This window comes from Elephantulus edwardii, unplaced genomic scaffold (assembly GCF_000299155.1).
Source record: "Elephantulus edwardii isolate Elephantulus edwardi_28Jun2011 unplaced genomic scaffold, EleEdw1.0 scaffold00068, whole genome shotgun sequence".
Taxonomy (NCBI): Eukaryota; Metazoa; Chordata; class Mammalia; order Macroscelidea; family Macroscelididae; genus Elephantulus; species Elephantulus edwardii.
The window spans coordinates 14,640,218-14,650,864 of NW_006399818.1; the positions used below are offsets into that span (position 1 = coordinate 14,640,218).

At 39.5% G+C, this 10,647-nt stretch overlaps 1 pseudogene; it reads right to left on the reverse strand.

Annotated features, from left to right (window-relative positions):
* LOC102846797 overlaps positions 1-10,647 on the reverse strand; it is a 170,217-nt pseudogene that overhangs the window by 108,301 nt on the left and 51,269 nt on the right.

A 10,647-nucleotide genomic window follows, 5' to 3' on the forward strand; every position in this document is an offset into this window, starting at 1 on the left:
AGTCCTTGGAGAAGGACATCATGCTTGGAACGGTAGAGGGTCAGCTCAAAAGAGGAAGACCTTTAAAAAGGAGGACTAACATAGTGTAACTGTATCGATAGAGTCAAATGTGAGGGTGAGGTTGGTTCAGGATAGGGCAAAGTTCAGAGCCATTGTTCAAAGGGTTGTTATGAGTCATAGTCAACTAGACAGCACATCACAACAACAACAATCAGCAATATTGTCACAGATTACTGTGACATGGCTACAAATAGGCAAGCCAGGTGATTATTACATTTGGTATGTCTGTTTAACAATCTTTATTATAAGTTTCCAAAGTCAAATTTTCCTTTATGCATATAACTGGGTTTCTGTGTGGTTGAGTTTCTGCTCTTTCTCTCTCTCTCTCTCTAGTTCTCTCTCTCTCTCACACACACACATACCCCCCACACACATACCCTATGGAATACAATACAGTAAAGGGGATGGCATAGTAGCAGTCCCTAGAGGGAGATGACTTGGACTTTCCTACCCAGTTTTGGAGACATGAAACAGCATGACCATGGACACACCACCTGAATGACTTTTAGGCAGATAAAAAAGACCACAGTAAATTTGAAATCAGTTTTCTTTGCAGAGATGCAAACTCATTAAAGTGAAAAGTGGGATATGACAATATGTTGATATGTTTTTCATGCCAGGTATTTTCGGCTTCTCTCTTCCTACCCTCCCCCATATTCCTGTTGCTGTTGGTTGCCTTTTAGTGGAGCACAACTCATAGTGACCCTATGAACAAAAGGCCTGAAAACCTTCTATAACTATTGACATTTACCAAAGTTCATAGAGTTTCCAGAGGCAAGTTGTTTAGGAAGTGGATGTCACTCTTCCTTCCAAACCTGTCATATATAATTCATTGCCTTTAATTATACCACAACAAGATAAAGGTAAGTAATCCAGTAGAAAAAGGGGCACAGGATATGAACAGACACCTCACCAAAGAAGACAGACATTCAGATGGCTAACAAGCACATAAAGAAATATTCAAAATCCCTAGCTCTAAGAGAGATGCAAATCAAAACAACTATGAGATACCATCTCACTCCAGTTAGAATGGCAAAATTTAACAAAACAGCAAGCAACAAATACTGGTGAGGTTGTGGAGAAACTGGAACCCTTATTCACTGTTGGTGGGAGGGTAAAAGGGTGCAACCACTGTGGAAGGCAGTATGGCGCTTTCTCAAAAAGTTGCAAATAGAGATACCATTCAACCCAGCAATTCCACTACTGGGAATATACCCCAAAGAGACCATGACTGACATCCAAGCAGATATAGGCACACCCATGTTTATCGCAGCTTTGTTCACAATAGGAAGGAGTTAGAAACAACCTAAGTGCCCATCAAAAAAATGAATGGATAGAGAAGCTCTGGTATACTACTACTACGCTGCATTGAAAAACAAGGAACTCATGCAATATTATTCAAAATGGGTGACCCGGGAGGACATTATGCTGAGTAAAGTATCTCAGTCACAAAAGGACGACTACTGCATGGTGCCACTGCTGTAAAACAGGACTGACATTGGGGTTGGGGGAGACTGAGAAAGATGGGTTCAATAATGTGTACTGCATTGAAACAGATGAGGGAGATAACTGTTTAAAAGGGATATGTAAAAAAAAATACAGCCAGAGGTAAACAGAAAAAAGGGAAAAAAAGATATGTGATTAGGTATTTTTGTCATGACAGGAGTCCAGAGAAAAGGCTGCATAGTGGAGTGGACCTGGGGGAGGGTTTGTAAAACAATGAAAGAATTTTTCTTTTACTTTTCCAAGAGGGTAGTCTATTAGTGGGGAAGTGTTGGGAGGGGAGAAAAGTGGAGCAATGAATGAATGGAAACCCAAAGTCTCTGTAAATTTTCATTGAAATTAATAATAAATTAAAAAATAAAAAGAAATACACACCAGGAATAGAGTGAGCAACAACAACAACAAAATACATCTTCAACAAAAAGATTTTAAAAGGCTACAGTTATGTAAATGTTCATTATATTAATAATAATTTTAAAAAAGGCTACAATTATAGAGATGGACAGAGAAATACCAAAGAAATGCAAACAGTAAGAAAACAGAAGATCTGATCTTGTTATTAGGCACTGTAGAATTCAGGCTCAAATCAATACAAGAGACGTTACAAGAATACAAAAGCAATAACAACAGCAAAATAAAAGGACACTAGTATAGTAAAGGCTTCAAGTAGCCATGAATATGTGTGTGTGTGTGTGTGTGTGTGTGTGTGTGTGTGTGTGTGTGTGTGTATGTATTAATGTATTAAGATGCTCTGGTAACACAGCCCTGTAAGGTGGTGTTGCTAATCAAAAGACCGCATGTCTCTGGTGACTGGAATCCACCAGCAGCTCCACAGGAGAGAGGTAGGCCGTCTTCTCCCTTTAAGATTTACAACCCTAGTAAACTGATGGAAGATTCTATGAATTGGAACCAACTTGAAAGTAGTGATGGAGGGTTGAAATCACTTGGATGACACAGTCTGGTGGTAGGCAGTGATTTGAGGTGGGGAGGTGAAGGAATTAGTAATGATCCAATGCAATGTGGACCTAATACAGCCCTACTGGTGGTGATCACACAAAGCTCCCTAGACAGAGCTGCCAGATTTAACAACGAAAAACACAGAACATTCCATTAAGTTGAATTGCAAACAGTACCTTATTTTTTTTTTTTAGTATAAACATATCCCATGCAATATTTGGGACATAGTTGTATTGTCAAAATGATTTGTTCTTTATCTGAAGTCGAAATTTAGCTGAGTGCCTTCTGTTTTATCTGACAGCCCTACCCCCAGGCCTTCCTCCCCTAGATAAGGCCCACCACATATCTTCTCCCGTGGACTGACACCAAACTGCCAACAATGGCCAACACCTACCTTCTCCACAAGTCACCGTGTCTGAATTTGCTGCTTTCTTTTTCAAAGTCCAACTGTAGTCTTCAATCCAACGTCTCAGAATCAATTCCCAGAGATCATGAATAGAGGCCACTTCCAAGTATTCCTTCATACACTGAAACTCATTTCTGTAAATCTTCCATTCTTGAAATTCAGTGGCTAGCATTGTGAGTTTTAAAGGATTGAGGTTGGCTCTTCCCCTCATAGTTTGTCCGCTCTGTTGGAAGGTGTCGTTGCTGGGAAGGGAGAGATGCTGTTTAAAGATGTTGAATGCTTCTTCCTCTCCTGTACTGATGAGCTCTACCGTCTTCACGTCCCGGCGAGCACACAGTGACTTGTAGGGCAGGCTAGAGGAGACCGTGCTCATGATCAATTTGCAATGGGGAGAGAATGAGGGAATCTGGCAGCCAGGAAAAATCTTTTGCCTGATAGAGATTCAAAGACATTTTAAGAATTCAAAACATAAATTACAGTGTTGTTGTCATTGCCGTTATGTGCCATCTAATTAGAATGACCCCTAGTTGATCCTCCAGCAAGTTTTCAGAGGTTCTAAGTCACACAGTAGGAGACTGCCTTTTTTTCTCCCTTTCAGAAGCCGGTGGATTAAAATCACCTGTGGGTTGGCAGCACAACCCCTTAACCAACTAGATCACTAGAACCCCCTTTTAAATTAGATTAATCCATTGCAATTAAAATTAAAAAACAACACATGTATGAATAATTGAAGAGTCAATATGACTTACAAATTTTCACTCAAATAAAAAATAATTCTATAAAACAACAACTAAATAAAATGACCCTGCTGATGGTTTTGAAATTTAGGATAGGTAGAACATAGGGAATTAAAATAGGGTAAGGGTTGGAGGTTACAATAACTTGTAATATGGTGATAAGGAAATATCAATTCATAAAACTTGTCTACTCTGTAAGCCCTCTCCCAATTCATAGTAAAAAAAAAAATTAGAAAGAAAACATCAAGTCATGTGAGCAGAATAATATCTGACTGACTCAGGGGTGGGTGCATTACTGGGGTGTTAAAGGTTTATTGTTCAAAATAGCTTCCCTTGCCATTTGACTTTTGACTTTGCCATGTGGATGAATGGGAATATGTAAATAAGGTAGATTAGCCTATCTACAAGGAGATTGGCTAGTCTCACCAATCCACAAGAGGATTGGCTAGTCTCACCATTAAATTGACCAGATCCAGCAGTAGAATACAAGAAACCTCACCACCAGCAAAGAAGAAGCAAGAGAATGTAGCACATCCTTTGAGACCAGAGATTCTTGTGCCAGCCAGAGTAGGGCCTAGGAGAGCAGCAGCCAAAGCAGAGAGACCTGGCATGAGAAGGAGTAGATCTTGGGACTGCTACCCCGAGGAAACAGAACTAGGAGCCTTTCCCAAGTTTGTTGGACAACTAGAATGAGGGAACCATAATTGGCAGGACTAAGAGCTTTGTGACACTGGCTTAAAGCCATGAGGCCCAACCAAAGCTGAGTCACCTGTGAGCACTTTTTGGAAGCTGTCCTGACTACATCCTACTACTAGCGTAGATCCTAACCTTTTGACTTCTTCAGCATGGTTCTGTGTGGTCTGTGAACTATCGCATTGAATTTTGAACCCAGTGAAACAGTAAGAGCTCTGTTGGGAGCTGTGGTGGCTTATTGGTAAGACTCTGCATTGCAATCTGAAAGGCGCATGGTTTGAAAGCTGCTCTTTGAGAGAAGGATTGACAATCTCCTCCCATGTGATTAAATGCCTCTGAAAACTCACTCGAGTGTCAGCTATAAGTCAGCTCTGAACTGAAAGCACACAATAACAACAACAAAGCAGTACAATTGGCATTGGGATGAATAGAAAGAGGTTTGGTAGCGTGAAGGACATGTGTGACTCATGGGAATTGTTTTTGTGTTGTTTATTTTGTTGATGGGGACAGTACCCCTTTGCAAAGTTCCTAAAAGTCAGATAAGGCCATCATAAACAAAATAAGCATGAGGTTGCTTGTTCTTGATTATTAATTTGTAATAAATAGTTCATATGGTTTTCACCACATCATGTGAAATCCATGTGAGATGTTCATTGTGAACTATTAGGTAAGCCAGTTCTTATATTGTTTAATAGGTACTCTATTCCTGTCAGGAATTGCACATTTGAAAAGAGATTTTTATTCTGTAAGATGTTGTGAGGTTGGGTGGGAGATGCCAGCCATTTTCTAAGCAAAATTTTTTTTAATCTTTTTTTTATTAATTTTAATGAAAATTTACAGAGACTTTGGATTTCCATTCATTCATTGTTGCACTTTCCTCCATGGTGAAAAATGTGAAATTGTTCTGCAGGTTAGTAAGTAGGCCACAAATAAACTCATGTTTACTTGCTTTGAAGGAGTCCTGGTGGCAAGGGCCATAACATGCCAGGCTGCTAACCAAAAGGTCTACTGGTCAAAGCCACCCTCTGCTTTACTAGAGAATGAAGAGTAATCTCCTCTGGAGAAGATCGGCAACCTTGGAAATACAATAGAGAATCACTGTAAGGCAGGCTCAACTCAACAGCAGTGGGTTGTCCCTTGTTTCACACCAATTCCTAGTGATCCCTTGTGGCAGAATAGGGTTTTCTAGTCTGCTATCTTTATGGGCATAATCACAGGTCTTTCTTCTGCAGAACTTCTGGAGTGAGATCTAAAACCGCTAAATCTTTGGTTAGCAGCATAACACTTAATCACTGTGCCACCAGGGATTCTTAGAGGGTCATCATAACATTAAGTGAACTAATATTTTTTTACATTTCTATAATGGAGCTTGGCTCATACAAAGTGCTAAATGAGTATTTGTTCATTAAAATGGAAAGCAGTAAAAAAAAAAAAAAAGAAAAATTGAATGCAGTAATTTATTAGCATGTAACCAAAGATAGGCAAAGCAACGTAAAGATATTAGAGTATATCCTAAATGCTAAGGATTTTTTCAAATAAAGTAGCTATTAAACAAGTGTTAATTAGGCACATTACCTTCTGTCCTGAAATCCCATAAACGCCAATCAATTCTTCAATTCCATCTAATACAAGTATACATGGCTTTGAGCTGATGGAAGCAATGAACACTTCGACAAGAAGTGAAAAGACTAAGATATTGGGGTCTTCATTAAAAACATCAGTTCTGAGCTGAGTACCTATAGCATAGAAATTAGTGCAAATTGGTGAAAAGGTTTCATCGCACCTCAAATACAATAATGGACTAGAACTGGTTCAAACTCATAGCAACCCTCCAATGGTTTTCTGAAGCTGCAAAAACAAGACAGTCTCCATCTTTCTCCTTCAGAGTAGTTGGTAGATTCAAAGAGCAAGAAACACAGGCTTTAGGTTATCAGTGTAACACCCTACAGGCTGGGCCACTAGAGGTCCCCATGTCTCCAGCACATTTTCAAAGTTTTACATGAGTACTATTTTTGGATAATCCAAATCATCACTTGCCTTTTCTCAAGTGGAAAAACAGATCAGATTACAAGAAGCTGGGTGAGAAGAAAGAGAAGTCAAGCTATGTATTTTGTGACGTTTCTGCACCTGTCCAGGGCACAACAACTCCCCTGAGTTCTTTCCAGCAGTAAACACATACCCACAGAGTTGGACTCCAGACCTTGCGTCCTGGAAATTACCAAGGAGAGCTACATTATGAACCAGGAGAGGAAGCAATCTGAGTGGACCAACTTTCAGAGTAAGATTAAGTAAGCAGCAACCCAAAATAGCCACTGACTGCCAAATAGTCTGAAAGCATTATCCATTGCCTTACTTTTCCAGAAGAAATATTTTCCACAGAAATTAGACATATTGTTGTTGTTGTCATTATTGTTAAATGTCATCAACTGGAGTACAGCTCCTAGAAAGCCTATGAATAACAGATCTGAAGTCTGTCCTATCCTGCACCAACCTCATCATCCTCTATACATTGAGTCCATTGCCACAGACATGGTATTAATCCATCTTGTTGAGGGTCTTCCTCTCCTTCACTGACCCTCCACCTTTCCAAGTATAATGTGCTTCTCTAAGGAATGGCCTCTCCTAACATGTCCAAAATATGAGACAAAGCTTCACCATCTCCAAGACATATCTGTTCTGTTGGCAGTCCCTGGGATACTCAGCACACTTCTCTGACACTACAACTCAAATGCATCTATTCTTCTCTCATCTTTATTCTCTGTCTAGCTCCAGATGCATAGCAGGTGATTGGAAAAGCTGGCTTGAATCAGGCACACTGTAAATCTTTAAACTAACATCGTTGCTCTTCAGAACTTCTGTGATATCCCTACCAGCAGATTTTCCTAATGCTATACATCTTCCAATATCTTGACTGCTAGTTCCAAGAGTGCTGACTGTAGATCCAAGTAAGATTAAATCATTGACAATTTAAATCTTTTCTCCACCTACCATGATACTGCCTCCTGATCCAGAGGTGAGGATTTTTGTTTTCTTGATGTTCAGATGTAATGTATACAGAATGGTGCTGTCTTTGATTCTCTGCAGCAAACTCTTTAGGTTCTCCTCTTCATTTTCCGCAAGCCAGATGTGTCAACTGCATAACATAGTTTGTTGATGAGCTTTCTCCCTCTTCTTCATAAAGTCCAGTTTCTGAAATGATCTGCCCAGAATACAGAATGAATACATATAGAGGAAAGATACAGTCCCAATTTTAAACCATGCAGTGTTCCCTTGTTCTATTCTGACAACAGTTTCTTGGTCTAGGTACAGATTTCATATAAACCTAATTAAGTGTTCTGGAACTCCCCATTCTTCTCAAGTTTAGCCATAGTTTGTCATGATCCACAAATTAATGTTTTGCATAATCAATATAACACAAATAAACATTCTTCTAGTATTCTGGTATACTTTTGGTCAAGATCCACCTGACATTAACAATGATATTCCTGATTCCACAGCTCCTTCTAAATCCACCTTGAGCTTCTGGAAGTTCTCTTTCCATGTACAGTTCAAACCATTTTTAGATGCTTTTCAACAATATTTTGCCTACACATCATATCAATGATATTGTCTAATAATTTCCACATTCCATTGGATCACTTTTCTTGGGAATGGGAACAATATGGATCTCTTCCAGTTAGTTAGCTAGGTTACTGTTCCCCATTTTTTTAATTTTAATTTTATATTTCCATGCATACAAAATTTGTATACATTGTGTTTCACACTATCCTGCATTCACATTGTGTTTCATACATTCATTGTGTTTTGTAAAATTAATCACCACTGAACTCCACCCACCACTGCTCTGTCTTTTTAGATCCCTGCCAGATCTTTCCCATTTCCTTTACCGCCTCTCTCCACCTACCAAATTGTGTGACCTCGTGATTTCCTCACTTCCCATCCTCAACCCTGGCCTCTCACTCCTCTTGGAACCTCATACACATTTTACTAGTTATCTTTCTTGTTTTCCAAATTTCTTGGCTAGTGAGCATGCCCATGGCAGCATCTGTTATTTGGAACATGTCAATTGGCATTCCATCAATGCCTGAGGCCCTATTTTTCACCAATGTCTTCAGTGCAGATAGAACTTCTTCCTTCATCACCACTGGCTTTTTTATCATATGCTACTTCCTGACACATTTTTTAAAATACTGTGTTGTTGTTGTTGTGTACCATTGAGTCATGTAAGACTTACAGCCATTCTGAAACCGGCAGTACCCTGTCCAATCCTCATCATCTCAGACATTAGTGCCGTTGCTGAAAGTTGCAGTGTCAATCCATCTCATTAAGGGTCTTCCTCTCTTTCACTTATCCTCTACCTTTCCAAATATGATGTTCCTTCCCAAGAAATAGCCTTGCCTAGCTACATATAGCCTTGCCTAGTTACATGTCCAAAGTATAAAACATGAAGCTTGGTCAACCTTACCTCCAAGGAATAGTCGAGCCACACTCTTTACAGAATATATCTGTTTGGTTTTGGGGGGAGCTTTTTTGGCAGTCCGTGGGATATTCTGTACTCTTCTCCAGCACTAATCAAAAGCATTAATTCTTAAAATTAAAGGCATTAATTCTTAAACTTAAAGGCAATAATTCTTCTGTCATTCTTATTCATTGTCCAGCTCTCTGATGCATAGCAGGTGATTGAGAAGACCATGGTTTGAATCAGGTGCATCTTAGTCTTCAAACTGACATCATTGTTCTTCAGTATTTTGGAGAGGTCCCTGACTCCAGACTTGCCCAATGCAATATAGTTCAGATATGGAAAATAAAATTATTCATAGATGGTTCAGTGGATTATGTCTCAAATGCATCAAGACTCTCTTAGTCATTGAGAGTTACATTGAAAATACAGGAGCTGCTTCTTTCTCCACCCCTCCCCCCCAGAGCTGCTTCTTATTTACAATGTCTTGTGTTGGCTGCCAAGAGAAGATACAATCATCTGTAATATCATGATTTGAGAGGTGTAAATGAGTTCTGTACACAAATAACCATCACAGACACATTTTAAGGTAGAGTATGGATTTGAAGGCTATGGAATTTTATGTTGGATCATTACAATGATGAACAGCTTTGTATGGAAGACACATCAAACAAGCCTTGGAGAATGCACAGATGGAGAAGAGAGGAAGGATGTATCAAACAAGGCAAAGGAGAGATAAAGGCCTGGAGGTAGGAAAGTACCTTGATTGTAAGGGGGGACAGGACGTTGTTTAGAGCATTAATACTCAACAGGGGTGGCTGCAAGGATTCTAAGGAACCTATAAAATGAGTCAATCACACAAAAGAAAGGTTCTCCTCTAGCCTATTCAGCTTACAAATGTCCCATCAGACAGCAAGTCACATCAAAGAAAACTCTTCACAATCAGCCAACCTAGAAACTAACCTCATTCTACAATCTATATGTAAGCTCAAAATTATTTTGCCACTTTTTGTTTTCTAGGGATTTTCTAAAAAATTTCTAAAAATTTCTGGAAAATTATATATACTATTTTGTCTTTAAAAAGCCAAAGTTGTCCAACATTTGAAATAATCATGCTAAAACATAAAATGATGACAGGGCTGTGTGTAAGTCACCTGTGTTTGGAAAGAGAAAAGTAAGTCAACTAAAGTACTTGAGTTTGGTGCTACTTTTGCTGTCTTGTTAGAAATGCCCATTAATCTTCTCACAGAGGAAAATACATTTTAGGAGATGAATAGGATTTCACTGACCTAAGATAACAGTTTTGTCTTAGGTGGTGTTAGAAAAGAATTATTGTATATCCATCTACTGGACTGTCAAACAAACAATATATATGTCTTAGAGATGGTGCAGCAAGAGTGCTCCTTGGAGGCAGAGATGATGATGCTTCCTCTCACATACTTTGGACATGTGGCTTGGAGAAGGGCATCATACTTGGAAAGGTGAGGGAGGCAAAGGACAAGGAAGACCCTCAACCTTGTATATTAACACAGTGACTGCAGCAATGGGGTCAAGTGTGTCAGAGACTGTGAGGATGGCACAGGATAGGGCAGGGTACAGATCTGTTGTTCACAGGGTCATTATGAGTTATACTCAATGGCACCTACCAACAACAAGAAGACAATGGAACTACCTCCATTCTGCCACTTTGTTGTGCTGTGGTGGCTTAGGCGTCACCATGGTTGGAAGCTCTATCATCGATATTTCAAATGCCAGCAGGACCCCTCGTGGTCAGCCAGTTTCAGCTGAGTTCCAAACCTAGATAGCTTGAAAAGCAAGGCCTGGTGATCTAC